This window comes from Ranitomeya imitator, chromosome 5 (assembly GCF_032444005.1).
Source record: "Ranitomeya imitator isolate aRanImi1 chromosome 5, aRanImi1.pri, whole genome shotgun sequence".
Lineage (NCBI taxonomy): Eukaryota > Metazoa > Chordata > Amphibia > Anura > Dendrobatidae > Ranitomeya > Ranitomeya imitator.
In genome coordinates, this window is record NC_091286.1 from 661285949 (window position 1) to 661303039 (window position 17091).

A 17091-nucleotide genomic window follows, 5' to 3' on the forward strand; every position below is an offset into this window, starting at 1 on the left:
AAGACGGATTTCTTCACCCCAGGTATTATTGTAGCATTTAAAAAACATTTTAACGTTTAAAAAAGTGGCGCTGTGCTGCTGAAAGCATGACTAGTAAGCATTGTTTGCCTCTATACAGTTACATTGACCCATTTTAAGACGTTCATAAACGAGCTCCTATCTTCTTGTAAATAGAACCTCCAGGGAGATATCTTGAAGGTAACCAGCCACTAGAGTTGGGACAAATCCATTTACAAGACCCACTTCATCAGCCAAGTCCACTGGAAGTGAGTGAGCCCCAAAAACCTCCTACTTCCCGACATCATCGACTTTGATTAGCCGGCCAAGCATGACACCACATGTGTGTCATGCTGCAACGATGATGTTGTCGTGCCGGCTAATCAAGAGGAGTCACAAATGTCGTCAGGTAGGTGGCGGTTCTCAAGGCTCCCATAAAACGTCAATAGAATACTGATGTGGCCGATGTTGATCCACACCAACTCTGCCAGCCATGAATATTTTTAAAGTTACGATGTTTCACAAGTTGGTTTGCAAGCACCAATACAATGTAGTCCATTAGAGCAGGGGTCCCCAACTCCAGTCCTCAAGGCCCACCAACATGTCATGTTTTCAGGATTTCCTTAGTCTTGCCCAGGTAATAATTGCATCACCTGTGCAATGCAAAGGAAATCCTGAAAACATGACCTGTTGGTGGGCCTTGAGGACTGGAGTTGGGGACCCCTGCATTAGAGGATGGCTTGTAGGGATGAGAAGGTCTGATGGCGCCCACGTGACCTTATTGTTGCAGGCAAGAATACCCTGGAAGATCAGCAATTTGTTGAATTAACACACACAAGGCTGAATGTGAGCATTGAAGCTCTACACTTCTCTCCGGTCTATTGACTTTGGAGGGGGAAGAATGTGCGGTGACTGCCTCCGTGGGCACTTGCTGCCCTCTCCAACACTGCTCACTTCAAACACATCTAAGTCCCGTTACTTGAGCTGCTTTATAGGCTAGTCCCAGATTAACAGTCTCACCTCAAGTATTTTGCACACCTCTCGTGCAGTAGGAAGGTTAAAATCACAAAATTCCGGTTTCCACCTTCCTGAAGAAACTTTTTGGATAATTTATGTTCCAAGTGTGAAAGGTTTATAGAAAGTGAATGGGGTGAAACATTTACAATCCCCAGATTAATTTCTGAGTCTTAGTCAGTGTTTTTGAAAAATAATGAAAAAATAGCGTTGATTTATAGATTTGTCACAATTCTTGGACCATTTTCAAGATCACATCTTGGTGTGAAAGGACGGAGACGTTCTAAGGATATGGGCACACGGCGTCTTCGTCTGCTTCAAAAAATGATGCGTCTAGAAGCTTGCCTATGGTCTTCTCCTTGACTTGACTTTTGACTTTTTTGGATGGCTTTCTAGTAGACATCGACAGAAGAATGGCCTGGTCAATTGTTTTAGCCGCGAAGAATAAAGTGAGTCGTTTTCTAGAGCTGAGCAAATATGTTCGGAATCGGTCGCCACATCTGAATTTGCTGCATTTGTGCTATATTGGTACCCTATTCATGCCGAATTTATGTTTGACGTTCTGGTGTTTTTGGCCAATAATGCAAATACAATATTCGCGGACAATTGCAATCGGAACCGAATTTTGAAAAATTCACTCAACTCTAGTTTTGACATTGCTGTGAATGTGTTAATTTTTCACGGAGATGGTACAATTCTGATTAGAGAATTGATGAGGAAGTTCATCATGGTGAAAAAAAAAATCTTTCCATGATTCCATAAGGCAGTCATATACCAGATATATGCATGCATATATATTTTAATGACCAGAGAATTTTTTTATTTTTGCGTTTTCAATTTTTTCTTTTTTTTTTTTTTTTCCTTTTGCGAGACTAGGTATAGTTTTGAGTTTTACAATTCTTTTTTCATAAATTGGCTGGAAAATTGGTTAAAAAAAAAATTGTGTGGTGAAATTGGAAATAAAAAAATTACACAATTTTGCAGTTACTTTTTGAGTTTTGTTATTATGCCGTTCATTAATTCTATATTTTAATAGATCAGGCATTTTTGGACATGAAATAGCAAATTTTTTTTTTTTTTTTTTTTTTTTTTTTTTACATTTTTTTAAATTATTTTGAAGGAGGAAAAGGGTATGATTTAAAATTTTATGAATGAATCATATTTTTAAAGCAATTTTTAAAATTTTACTCTATTTTCTGTTAGTTCTCGTAGGGGGTTTGAGTATGTAATTGATTGCTTATACTTTATTCTGCAATATCACAGAATTGTATATATCACAATTGTAATTCTCCTTTACGGGCGCCTTCAACAGGTCCTGATTGCGATAGTAACCAGGTCTACTTGATCGCCTGGGATTCAGTGCACGTGCACATCTGCGGCAGTGACGTCTCTTAATCCAGAATTGTGATCTTCGTTCAATATCCGGTATCAATTTTATATAAATACGTGATCCAAGTTTCAGGTTTTTATCTTGTGAGTGTCTCTCCCTGCAATGTATGATGGATATGAAGGCTGTGCGTATGCATGGTGCTTTTGTGTTCTCTAGTTTACTTTATACATTGACACAACACAGCTTCTATCTTGAACTAATTTCTACTTTGTGCTTTCCTCCTTATCAACAACCTGTTTTCTCTGCCCTCCCGGAGACTGTACATGTTTTCTCCCCTCTCCACACTTTGAGAATTCTTGAATAACCTGCTTCCCAACCTTTCTGCTATTCCTAGAGAAGGGAGAATGCCTTTAATGCATTTGTTTCAGAGCACTGGGCTAGAAAATAAACTTACAGATAATCTGCTGCAGCAGAACGGTACAACTTTTGATTTTTAGTCTTCATTCCAAAAAAATAAAGAGGCTCCGATTCGCCGGGCTCCTATCAGGCAGCCATAGACTACTGACGTGGCCACTGAACCAGTGTCACGCAAATTGATTGGCTCATCTCTGAAATGCCTGTGTATAAAACAAGAATCATTTGAAAATATTCCTATAACCTATCCTATAACAAATTCTTATCCCATCTGAATTGTAAAAATGTAAATGCATACTTATTGAATTTTTGGATCGTAGTTTGGACGGATAGCAAAAAGGAAACAGAAATTTGGATGTATCACAAAAGCTGATCAAGTTAGTTTTAACTTTTACATAGAATTATCCAGTTCCAAAGTTGGTTGTTATTAGACGATCGTCTATTTTATTTTGTTGCATTTCTAAAAAAAAAAAATCTGTTTTGTAAAAGCATCGCAGCCCCTTTATTATTAGAACTCCAGGATCTGGTAGAATTTTTTTTTTTCTTTTTTTTTATTCTTGTCGAAGTTCTCATGTTTTATTCCATAGCAATTATGGTTTATGAGCATTGCTCACTGTTTTGGCCTTCGCCTTAATTTACTGTCAGACTCCTAGGCTGCAGAAAATATTTGGGATTTAACAAGTTATTTGCCAGATGAAACTGTAGACTAAGGCATGCTGTACTTTTATGTAAAAAAAAAAAGTAATCTAAATGGCTGTGGCGAGATGTTTTAATTTCTCGTATGGGATAAGCTTATGTCATTGTACGGCTCAGTTCAAGGAAGTGTTGTAAAAAAAAAAATTTGAGTTTCATCCAGAAATCTTGGGATGATTTTTTTCCCCCATTTGTCATCTGTATTCAATCTGTTTTTTTTTTTGTTGTTTTTTATTTTTTTTTACAGCAGCAGTTATTAAATGCTAATAAAATATAATAATAAAATAAAATAAATAATAAAATAAAATATACAAGACCAAATACAATTTGATATGTTGAAGAATTTCAATGTATCTATAAAAATCAGATGCTATTGATGCTACACATTTTATAATCCTCTACAACCTTTCTAAGTGGAGCATGAGGACTGGCACTCCAAGGGTTGACAAACTAGAAAGGTTCCGAAGGTTTGGTCGTCACCTAAGTTTGTATGTAAGTTGGAACACAGCTGCCAAACAAAACAAAACTCATCCTCACCTCATCGCTAACCTCTTTGGCCGCCCCGCTACTCCCTGACTATCGTATAGTCCTCTTTCTGCTGTGGCATGCTGCATCGCCTACAAGCCAAGACTTCTTTCCGCTTCCAAGCCTAGGAAGTCTTTTGTAAAGTCTTGACGTCAAGATGGCTCACGACCCTATCATGCTCAATGACCTCCAAGGCCTGGGCTTGGCTGAAGGTCCTGGCCTATAGTGAAGAGGCTTGAGATGCAACGTGTGACGGCATAATGAAGAGGATCAGAGGGGTGGCCATAGAGTTAACGATTTTTTTAAAATTAAGCCAGTGCTCACCTCTTCTGCTGCCCGCCACCCAGTCCTGTTCTTTCCACCATCATGTGCTGCATCTCTGGCCTCTTCACTATAGGGAAGGACATCCGGCAGTCTCCAGGCATTGAGGGTCACTGTGCATCATAAGGTTGCGCACACATCTTGACATTGTGACCTCCGAGACCTTAATGTGACCTGAAAGTCCTGGCCTATAGCAAAGAGGCTGGAGATGCGGTACACCATGATGGGAAGAAGAGGACCAGATGGCAGACGGTGGGGCACCCAGAGAGAGGTGATCTTTTTTTTGTAACTGAGTTGTACTTAGGTCAGATGTTCCAAAGTCATGGACCGTCTGAAGTTTGATATCTCTAGGACCCTGAGACACACTCAGAAACCATTTTTTCCAGTGTGGTTGGTTGGAGTACCAGTTACTGTATCTCCAGGGTAACCCTATGCAACATTCATTGGGTCCAGCAATACCTTGCATATGACTCTTGTTTGGAGTATCATCATGTTTGTATTTAACTAGGCTAAGACTGTGGCCCTGATTCATCATTGCCTCTGCACCATTTTTCTGGAGTAAAAATGATTACAGTACCGACTCTTATTTTTTTTGCTGTTTTCAAATTGTTTTTTATCTACACCTATTCCAGAGTAGTGGCTCTCCAACGGTGCCCATGCTTAACTATTCACAATAACAGTAATTTTGACCAGGGGTGTCCAACTTTACATGCCACTGTATAATGCCTTTGGGATATTTCTTTCCCTAACTTTTTAGATGACAAGGTTTATTTTTTTTTATAAATATATGCTCAGGGTAATTATAATTTTTTGTCATTTGCATTAGCCTGCCATATTGGTGAGTCATTAGACTGTCTTCACTCTTTTAATTTATTCCCCTAAGGTAGAGTGTGCAATTGAGTATACCTTTTTTTATCATCAATTATTGTCCCCTTTTTTTAGGCATTTCCTATTTTTAAATTTACTGATTTTAGTATTCATAATAAAGGTTTATATTTTTAATAGCCCAATTGATCTTTTCATTATTCTGGTTAAAGGGGCTGTCCACTACTAGGCAAACCCCTTCTTGATCAAAATGTTTGGCCCCATAAAATAATTAAGCCTATACTCGCCTCTTGTGCTGGCGCCGTTCCCACGGTGTTGGTACTCACAGTCCCCATCTCTCGTGCTGTTGTGACTGCAGCTGCGGTCCTGACTTCCTCTTCCTGCTCAATTCGACAGGAGGAGGGGACAGTGATGCCAGCACTGATTGGGCACCGGCATCACATGTTACAGCAACAACCTCGGGAGAATAAGTGTCGACACTGCGGGAATGGCGCTGACACATGAGGCGAGTATAAGCTTTATTATTTTGTGTCCAAGCGAGGGGTATGAGAAGAAAGTAGTGGACAACTTCTTTAAGTACTTGTATCTGGGATAGGGGTAGATATAGTTATTGGAAGTGCCATTATTTGATTTGTTTGGACATTCTGATGATTTAATATTGCACTTTAGTGCGCTTCAAGAGTACAAGCTATGTCTAATTTTTATTTTCTGGCTCAGCTTGAAGACTAACTTGTGACATGTAAAGGTTCAAACAACTAATTTCTATAAAAAGGCACAAATAATAAAAGGGAAAAAAAGAGCACCTTTTGATTTTTCATAAAGTTTATCAACCCATATGTGCATTTTTTAAAAAATTTGGAAGAACAATATGGCAATGAATGCCACAAGACAAAAAGACTTGCTTTAAAAATGCAAATGATAAATTGGGGATGATGTCTGTAAAGATTAGAAGTGTTAATCTGAAACTTTGTATCTGGGAATTGGACTTTGAGGACATCCGATTACTTAAGGCGACCCTCCACCTCATGGAATTAAAAATTATTATTATTTATTGTTATAGCGCCATTTATTCCATGGCGCTTTACATTTGAGGAGGCGTATACATAATAAAAACAAGTACAATAATCTTAAACAATTCAAGTCACAACTGGTACAGGACGAGAGAGGACCCTGCCCGCGAGGGCTCACAATCTACAAGGGATGGATGAGGATACAGTAGGTGAGGATAGAGCTGGTCATGCAGCGGTTTGGTCGATCGGTGGTTACTGCAGGTTGTAGGCTTATCGGAAGAGGTGGGTCTTCAGGTTCTTTTTGAAGGTTTCGATGGTAGGCGAGAGTCTGATGTGTTGTGGTAGAGGGTTCCAGAATAGGGGTGATGTGCGAGAGAAATCTTGTATACGATTGTGGGAAGAGGAGATAAGAGGGGAGTAGAGGAGGAGATCTTGTGAGGATCGGAGGTTGCGTGTAGGTAAGTACTGGGAGACGAGGTCACAGATGTATGGAGGAGACAGGTTGTGGATGGCTTTGTACGTCATGGTTAGGCTTTTGTAGTGGAGTCTCTGGGCAATGGGGAGCCAGTGAAGGGATTGTTCTGATATACAGTGATCATACCTAGTACTCACGTTTTTGCTGCAGCCCGGTCTGCCTGCTTGGACATCAGCTATTGATTGTCCAATAGGGGTAGCATTGTGAGGATTGAGCAAAGTCTGCTTCATGTCTTCCCTTCTTGTTTTCTGCTGTGGGTTGAACACTGGACCAATCCACGGCAAAAGAAATGGAGGCAGCCACACCAAAAACACAGCTGATCTGGTGGACTTGGCATGTTCTTGCATTATATAGACAACCATTCTTTTGTGAACCCCCACCTCTCCACAAAACCAACTGATGGCTAGCCTTTGAGAGAGGCTGCACCTGCTATCTTCTTGAAAGGGAGTTATTCTAAAGGTACCTTCACACTGAGCAACTTTAGAACGATAACGATAGCGATCTGTGACGTTGCAGCGTCCTGGATAGCCATATCGTTGTGTTTGACACGCAGCAGCGATCTGGATCCTGCTGTGCCATCGTTGGTCGGAGCTAGAAGGCCAGAACTTTATTTCGTCGCTGGATCACCCGCTGACATCGCTGAATCGGCGTATGTGACGCCGATCCAGTGATGTGTTCACTGGTAACCAGGGTAAACATCGGGTTACTAAGCGCAGGGCCGCGCTTAGTAACCCGATATTTACCCTGGTTACCATTGTAAATGTAAAAAAAAAAACACTACATACTTACATTCTGGTGTCTGTCACGTCCCCCGGTGTCAGCTTCCCTGCACTGTGTCAGCGCCGGGCGGCCGTAAAGCAGAGCACAGCGGTGACGTCACCGCTCTGCTTTACGGCCGGCTCTTACACAGTGCAGGGAAGCTGACGCCGGGGGACGCGACAGACACCGGTATTTAAGTATGTAGTGTTTTTTTTTTTTTTTTTTTACATTTACAATGGTAACCAGGGTAAATATTGGGTTACTAAGCGCGGCTCTGCACTTAGTAACCCGATGTTTACCCTGGTTACCCGGGGACTTCGGCATCGTTGGTCGCTGGAGAGCTGTATGACAGCTCTCCAGCGACCACACAACGACTAAACAGCGACGCTGCAGCGATCGGCATCGTTGTCTATATCGCTGCAGCGTCGCTTAATGTGACGGCACCTTTAGTGAACAACCCTTTTTAGTAATGGGAAATAAATAAGTTAACCAAGAAGAATTAGAGGGGTTGTTGTGAAGTTGACCTTTTGTCTAAATGCTTTGTTAATGCATATGGACATTTAAGAAGGGTAATATCACTCTTGGGACCCGCCCTCTATGAAACCGTACAAAAACTGCTCTGTTTCATTGGCTTTTATTAGTACGGTAAGTCAAATTCTCATATAGATTATACCACCTGAAAATTAAGACTGTGGACAAGTCATAGTTCCAGAAGTTGATTGCAGCTCAAAATATTGGACAATGGTCTTCCTGTCTTTATAGTAATGTTCCCATTTCTCTACTATATATTCCGAGACCCACCAACCATGACTGCCGCATCCATTCAATTAGTAGTTAAGCGGCGCTAATCCATGATTTACTGCTGTTGAGAAGTTGAAGTGAGGTGACACAGCTGTGTTATGAGAGCAAATAACCTGCTAACCTGCCCCTGCCACGTAACTAGTATATGTACAGTATGTAGATGGCTGTTTTGCTGAGTTTCTAGTTCTGTAAAACTCTGTAATTAACTTTTTTTTTTCGTCTTTAGAGAACTATATGTTTTATTTCTTACATGCCTGACAAAACATTGTTCAGTTTTGAACAATAGATAAGGTTCCGACACAAATCCGGTTATGGTCATCGTACAGGCAGGAGAACCCCCTTCAGCAAATGTTCAAATCTTTTTTATTTTTTGCGAACCCATCCAATATATGTTCACATGAAAAGGGATAAATTGGAAGGGAATTATAAGACGTGATGGATCAGCCAATGGACAAGGCTTTCATGTAATCTGAATCTTGGGATTCGGAGTGACACTCGAAAAGTTGTACTTCCTTGTGCTGTGTATGGGTTGATATCTTCCAGTGACCCATCATCGAGATCATAGATGGTCAGCTGGACCACGAAAATTGTAAGATCTTCTAGGTTTTGATGATTTAGTGAAGATGTGCACTTGCAGACTTAAAACAGGAACAAACCTTTAATAAAATATCACAGGTTTTCCAGCAGTGTCTGACCAACCAGATATTTGACCCACAGGGCCACTACAAATGACGAGAGGTAAGGGGCATCTGCTTCTTTAGATTTTCTTTGTCTAATTTGTGTAGTAGTAATTTGGTTGGGATTCACACTGTCATTGAACATTTTATATTGATTTGTCAGATGTTCGTGGCATTTCCTATAGCAGGGCCTGAAAAAATGACTGTGTACTTTAGAAGACCACATTGATTTACTTCTAAAGTATCCCAGCATTCAGATTTTCTCCAGACATCTCGGCGGGTATACTGTTACTTGAAGTTCTGGTGTCTTTGGATTAAATTTGATCAAGAGCTAAATCTGCATGAAGTTTTTATGCCCTTTCCTTGTTTGCTTAAAGAGTTATATCCATAATTTTATGTGATAATCTGTGTGGTCTGCTTGACTTGAATTCCCAATCTCAAGAACAAAGCTCTGAAATGCTCCCCGGCTGCTACGATCATTGACATAGAAAAGCCAGGGAAAGTGAACACTTGGCTACCCATGGCATTCCCTTGGACCGCCACAATCTAGACATTGAGCACCAGTGGGTATGCGGACTGTTGTGAGTGATGAACATCTGAACCCTGGAGACTATATTGGCATTTTATTAAAAAAAATAAATAAAAATGGCAAGCCAAGCTTAGCCACTGGAGGCTACCTGACGTCCTAGACAAGTCCTGGAACTCTACCATTAGTTACTCACCTCCAATACTTTAAAGTGAACCTGTCACCGGTTTTGTGACATAACAGCTAAAACTATCACTTTATTCTGCATTCCCTAAATCCTTATATAATAACCTGACTCCCCCTGTACACCCCTGAAAATCCTTTTTAATTTCTCCCTCGCTGTATGGTAGGTAATCTTCTCGGTCCAGTCCTATGAATGTTGCTTCGGGCCTCTCGGAGGAGAGGTCATCCACATCAATTAAAGAAGGAGGAGGACAGCGAGCAGCTGCTGGGGGGAGGGATGAAGAGGTCTAAAGCCACACCCATCGGAGCGGACCAAAACGTTTAAAAACATTTTTCGGGGTTATACAGGTTATGTCAGGATTTAGAGAATGCAGCGCAGACTATGAATAAGGTGATATTTAAAGCTGCTATGTCACAAAACTGGTGACAGGTTCACTTTAAATTGTTGTCCCTGGAGGATCCAAATTATACCCAACAGTCACAATGATATCATGTTTTGTAGTAGTGCTAATCAGGATTGTGAAATCGGAGTGTGAGCTAGTTCTGGGAGGAGTTAGTCAGTATAGATGTACCAAATATCCGTAGAAATAATCCGTTATTAATATTGTTTCATGAATTTTGACAAGTTTTAGAGATGTTAAATCAGAACATATATTTATAGTATTGTTAACCTAATGCCCCTCTTTCTAATAATAAATATATATACCGGTGTGTATGTGTGTGTATATATATATATATATATATATATATATATATATATATATATATATATATATATATATATATATATGTAAAATCTCATTTAAAGATTTTTCTGTATTTTCATGACTGAAAATTGTAAATTCACACTGAAGGCATCAAAACTATGAATTAACACATGTGGGATTATATACTTAACAAAAAAGTGTGAAACAACTGAAATTATGTCTTATATTCTAAGTTCTTCAAATTAGCCATCTTTTGCTTTGATGACTGCTTTGCACACTCTTGGCATTCTCTTGATGAGCTTCAAGAGGTAGTCACCGGGAATGGTTTTCACTTCACAGGTGTGCTCTGTCAGGTTTATTAAGTGGGATTTCTTGCCTTATAAATGGTGTTGGGACCATCAGTTGTGTTGAGCAGAATTCTGGTGGATACACAGCTGATAGTCCTACTGAATAGACTGTTAGCTGATTTTTTTCTTGCCATAATACAAATTCTAAGTAAAGAAAAAACGAGTGGCCATCATTACTTTAAGAAATGAAGGTCAATCAGTCCGAAAAATTGGGAAAACTTTGAGTGTCCCCAAGTGCAGTGGCAAAAACCATCAAGCGCTACGAAGAAACTGGCTCACATGAGGACCGCCCCAGTTGTTTCACACTTTTTTGTTAAGTATATAATTCCACATGTGTTAATTCATAGTTTTGATGCCTTCAGTGTGAATGTACAATTTTCATAGTCATGAAAATACAGAAAAATCTTTAAATGAGAAGGTGTGTCCACGTTTGGTCCATACTGTATATACGGAATATGTTGATTATTGTTATAAATGACTATTATTACTGAGTTAGAAGATTGTATTACCAACTCCACATCTTTTCACCTAGACAGATATAGCTCTTATATTTATAAGAGAATCTTATCATTTATGTGCAAGTAGAGTAAAAGAAAATTAAGACATTATCCCACCTCGCCGTTTCATTTCACTTTTTGATTTTTTTTTTTTTTTTTTATGTCTACTTCCCGTCTGCTCCCAATTGTCATTCAAGGGCATCTGCGCCATGCTCGGATCCAGTAGATGAAGGCAGCAGTGCTGTAGACCAGATTTTTTTGGCTATTGCACAATTCAGTAGTGCTGGAGAGAGGGGTACAGATAAGGTGATAACGTGCATGCTCCAGAGGGTGCAATCCCAACTATCTTTAGGAGAAATTACATACAAAGGGCTGTGAAGGCGCGACCACTGTTCCTGCATCACAGAGGTGACTTCACCATTTGATACCGAGCTTTGGACCTCTAAGTTCAGCCGAAAACGTTATCAAGAAAATGAGCGGAGTTCATAGGGGTAACGTTCCTCCTTGTGGAGAGTGATAAGGCAAGCTTGGCATGTCAGAGTGAGGAGACTTATAAGCCATACATGCTCCTCTGCGAAATTAAATATGCAAATTGTCTCTTCAGTGGGGTAGAGGACTAGAACTCTAGCATCACTTAATGGAAGCAGCAAAATAGAATATGTTCATGAAAGTTCAGTAGATGGGGCTTTATTTGTGTAACCCATCAACTTGTTAATTTAGGAAAAAACTGGTATGATGGATCCAACCCATTACCACGTGTTTTACGCTTATAAAGTTGCACAAATCTGTGGCTACTAAGCCTCGTTCACATGTTTTTCAGCTGCTACAAGAAATCGCAATTACAGGCCGGGATTCCTATGACTTCATCATCATATTATAATGAGAGGTTAATAGATTTTACATCTCGCCTCAAAGAGACAGTGCCGATCTCCTTAGGAAACGTTAATATTTCTTAATCCTTTTTGTGCGAGATGAAAGCATTCCCCATTATGACCCGACAGAGAGGTGGTTCCAAGTGTAGCCGGCAAAATAAAAATAAAAAATAAAATAAAGTGCTTTTTTTTTATTGCTTTTACATTGAGTTTCATTAGACAGAAACGATTTGAACGGAAATATTGTGAAACGAGCTTACATGTTTAAAAGCTTTAAGCAATGTGTGTCTATAAACCGTACTCTGGCAAATGAAAGCAAGGCGCTGTAATCTGTAGGAAATTCAGCTCAAGGCAATAAGCTTGTAAGTCAAAGAACATCGAATGTTTTCCTTGGAACCGTTTCGGAAGAGCTATTATTTGAAAGGAAAATGAAAGTCTATAGTTATCTGGTAGGGAATGTCTCTCAATTACAGTGGCGTCCATGGATCCTGGATCTGAATGAAGATTTGGCTCGCTGTTCACTGTAGCCGCATCTGTATTTTTCCTCTGAATGAAAAACAGCATGTGTGAATTATATTTCCCATAATACAGTCCATATAGAGTCATAAAAGGCAGCAAGAAATGATTAAACATGGTATAAAATTATAGCCGGCTGCATGCAACTTGTTTTCGTTCTTTTATCTTATTTGTTCACGTTCATCTAAGAGACCTCCCGCACCATGTTAGCCAAGAAGATAGTAATATTCGAGGAGACAATATCAAAGATCAAGTTCAAAAAGGTTTGCTAGACCCTAGCTAAGTGGCCACGGTTGTAGTCCGTGGCTGCCGGACCACAATGTGACGCTAGTCACTTCTCACGGCCAAGCCGTGAGTCAGAGTGGTCAACGAGTCCAAGGTCAGAAGCCAGGAGGGTACGTCATAAACAGAAGGAAGAGACAAAAGCGTAGTCAGGTAACGTTCCGAGGTCAGAGTACCGGGAGGATAACGGATCAGAGGAGAAGGGGTAAACAGGTGGATGGTCAGAACAAAGTCCAAGGTCGGGCAACAGATCAAGCATATAGAACTCAAGGCACTGGAGAACAAACCTCACATGCTGAATGTGCGTCTGGGAGAAGCTGCTCAATTAAATAGGCATGGCAATCACCCAGTATAGTGAACACCTGGAGATAGCCGACGCCTCCCAGTCACAGATTGGATAGTCAAGCTGTCAATCAACAAACTGACAGCTCAGCACGCCCTTGTACCAGATTGAATGGCCATGTTGTCCATCAAAATACTGACAGCTTCAACAAGACCCTGTACAGGATTGGATGGCTGAGCTGTCAGTAACTGCATGCCAGTCACCCTGAGGGGTGGAACCGTGACACAGCCCTGTGAACCTCCTTTGACCATCCAACATCTTCAGCTCCTCTTGTGATCAGTAAGCCCGATTGAAAAAACATCACAGAAACAGAAATGGCCTTACCCAACACCAGGTCAGATTACCAATGCACTAGCAGAGTGCAGCAGATCCCCACGAAAAAGGCGGAGGAAGCACAGGTGCAAAATATTTTGCACCTGTGCTGCTCCCGCCTTTATTGTGGGGGTCTGCCCTGGTGTTGGTAAGGCTGTAGCTTTATCTGTGATGTTTTTCTTAAATGTTGTCCCATGTTAGCCATTACTAAGCCCAATGCGACTTCATAATACTAATCGGAAGAGTCTAGCGGGATGCTGGTAGGTGGGAGGAGGTTTGCAGGAATTATTTTCCTGTGGCAATGGACTTCCGCCATTGCTCCTTGATCAAGGTTACTGAGTTTTATTTATTTGTAAACCTTATTACATTGAGGTAAAACTTTATATTGTATTGTGCATAAAAGGTGGCTCTCATTTAAAGAAAACTTTGCGTAGATCAATAGTCCAAGAAGAAACATACTATATTCTTTCCAGGAAGTATTCTACTTTCTCCACTTATGAGCCATTTCTTCTCTCTCTCTGCTTCTGAACTTATTATCCACTTTGAATACAGGTAAAAATCCGACTTGATAAAAAAATAAAAAAAGCGGATTGCCGGCTCACTGAGGGATCAGATTACCACTGCCTATTGAAGTCTATGAAGAGGGAAGAAGGTGGGAGGAGCGGAGTAAGAGAGGCACAGAGATAGTGTGCTGTCTTTTTCTGTTAAGTGGTTTTACCCCAGATGTCAATTCACAACTGCTCATTATTGCTGTATCATGTCCTCCATTCTACTGCTGTTTCTGAATATTTGCTCCATGGAGACAAGAGAGCAGTTATCCTTCATTTCTCTGTGTATGGGAGACATCATCATTTAGCTCAGAAAATTAGAGAACTTGCAGAGAGGAAAAATGCAAAATGCAAGGCATATAATGGCATGAAATAGTATTCCTCCACATGACTTATTCTGAAAAGACAGACCATGTTTTAAATGAGGTTTCCCAACTTAAATGTATAGCAAAATTCAGGATTGACCATTATTACCTGATATATGAAGGTATCATTACTGGGATCTGCATGTATCTCGAGAACGGGGTCCTGTTGCACGCTGTCAAGAATGCCGCATTGGCTACGGATGCGCTGCTCTTTCCAGGAGTTCTGAAAATTGTGGTGCATGGTTACGTGTAGCAATGCGACTCGCCCCTATTCCATTTTCTTATTAAATTTCCTGTATGTATGAGATGTCCAAGCTCTTTATCTCAGATTGGATACCAGAGGAGTTTCAAGGGTCACTTCTGCAAGATAGACAGTGTCTTTTGAATTATGTCAAAGTGAGAACATAATAATAATAATAATAATTAAAAAAAATCCCTTGATGTTGTTCAGTATTGTAAAACGTATACACATAAATAAGCTACTGGTTCTCAGATTTCATACTCCGAAAGTTGGCATATTTGTTAGTTAATTTATTGCAATGTTCTGTGGTGACAGCCACCGGAATCCGTAGATCATAAATGTTCAGTCTTCAGTTCCCTCTGGACTCTTTATAAAGAATCACAGTGCACTTGAGGACACATTGAAGCTTCTGAAAGATTTGCCCATAGTAATACACTCTTCATGCTACAGACAAGGATTCTCCATGAATACTATGAGGTCCTGGAAATGTTAGCGGTGTGACAAAATGGTCGTCCTCTGAATTCAGTCAGCCTTAGTTAAATGTAGCTGTTTTGTACGCTAGACACACATCTAAGACTGTCCCCCTCTTTGGAGGACCTATTTGATTACGTCTTTTCATTACATGGACGTACCTTTCATTTTAGTATTGCTTCGAGTGTTTTCTATCTCGTTGCTTTGATATCACTCTGTTCATTGAAGGTCTGACCACTGAGACTCCTCACCTGCACAGTGATTCCTCCAGTCGCAAAACTTTCCATCTCTTATTTAGAGCATGTCCCTGAGTTGCCATTATGAAGAGAGAAACTTTGAAGGTGCCTCAGTGATGAATGGGCGCTGCTACCTTTATTTTCAGGATTGGTGAAGGCCCAAAGTTTAGAAGTTTAGATACACGTGATGGTGTCTCCGCAGCTTACTTTACATGCATTTGCATATTTCCCATAAGGGATGGGGGCAGTGTTCTGGATCACTGCGTTGAGAAACACGTGATGGTGTCTCCGCAGTGTTGGATGTTTTGGTCTCCCCGAGGTCATTCATCTGTACCTTCACAGCCTTTTACTAGGCACTGCTCCTAATAGCCAGTTTCCTACTCCACACTGATGAGGGGCAAAAACCCCGAAACAGCTGTCTGTGGGTGGATACCATGCTTGGCATAGGTGGTTTTCCTTTATTGGATGTTTTCCTTTATTGGATGCCGTCCTTCCCGTGGTTGTTCCTTCTCGGGGAAAGGCCTGGCTATTCATTGCTTGCGTTGAGAAACACATGATGGTGTCTCCGCAGCTTACTTTACATGCATTTGCATATTTCCTATAAGGGATGGGGGCAGTGTTCTGGATCACTGCGTTGAGAAACACGTGATGGTGTCTCCGCGGTGTTGGATGTTTTGGTCTCCCCGAGGTCATTCATCTGTACCTTCATAAAATGATGGCTTGTCCTAGTGATCAGCCATATTTTTCTGAGGTCAGAGCACTCGTTTAATTTTTCATCTCGTGGAGCTTCAGAAGATTTTCTTTTGTACCAGGTTCTCTGACATAGAATGGAAGCAGAGAAGCCTTGTGAGAAACCAATGACCATTCCAATATAAAAAAGGATTGTCTAAAGTGTCTCTTCATAGACTATTTCTTCCAAAATATTGCCTGAGGTATCCACTGATCACACTGTGTCACGTTTCAGCAAATGGTCACATTTGAGTCCATCAGAACAAGAGTTGCTAGTACATCTCTGCTGTGGTTAGTAGAGAAGAGTCCCAATCAATAATGTTCATATGCCTAAACTTTGTAGTCTGGTGAAGGCCAACCTGTCTTTAATATCAATGGTATCCAGGAAAAAAAAATTGACTTTTACATGGAACTATACCCACTTATTTTTGAGAATGACACAATTTTTTTTTAGAACTTTTCAATGGTAATCTTAGCCATAAATGAGATCTTTTATACTGTCCTTTTTACAATATCGTGTCTTAAATGAGATGTTATAACTCCAGTCACACAAATATTATATAAGGTCTTTCTGTAATCTTTACTACGTTCAAATAGTTTATTTTTTGTTGGTAAAACCTACAATTTTCTGTTCTGTAGTCTGTCTCCAACAGATGGAAATAAGTTTACTATTTTAGCAGTGATGTGCTTTGCAGTAATGTTTGCTTTTTCATTACAATAAGTTGATGTTAAAGAAATAACTTTAGATAACGAGAAAAATAAAATAAAAAGTCACACATGAGAAACGGGAAAAATAAAGGCCTGCTCAACATTCGGGAAATTTTGCAGAATTTGATTTTCAATTGAGCAGGATAGCCTGTCGTGCAGTGAATTGTGTAGAAATATGCAGCGTGGAGCCTGGAGTCAGGGAAAAGGGAAACGTTTGAGACCAGCTGCCCACAGGATGCAGTTTTTTGAGAGGAGAAACCATGCAGTTTGAAATCTGCACGTGATAACCTGAACTGACCGTTTTGAAACTTCTAATAGATTTTTATCTGAACCTACTACTGCGAAAAGCCATTATCTTATGTGGATC

At 40.2% G+C, this 17091-nt stretch overlaps 1 protein-coding gene across 4 annotated transcripts in view; it reads left to right on the top strand.

Moving 5' to 3' along the window:
- Nucleotides 1-17091, top strand: part of SUPT3H (SPT3 homolog, SAGA and STAGA complex component) — a 634212-nt gene that overhangs the window by 219577 nt on the left and 397544 nt on the right. Inside the window, exon 1 of one of the 4 annotated variants that reach the window (XM_069728223.1) lies at nucleotides 2466-2484. The exons of the other annotated variants lie outside the window; for them this stretch is intronic. The gene's annotated coding sequence lies outside the window, so the exon portion shown is untranslated. Of the gene's footprint in view, nucleotides 1-2465; nucleotides 2485-17091 lie in introns of those variants that run through there. 4 annotated transcript variants of the gene reach the window in all.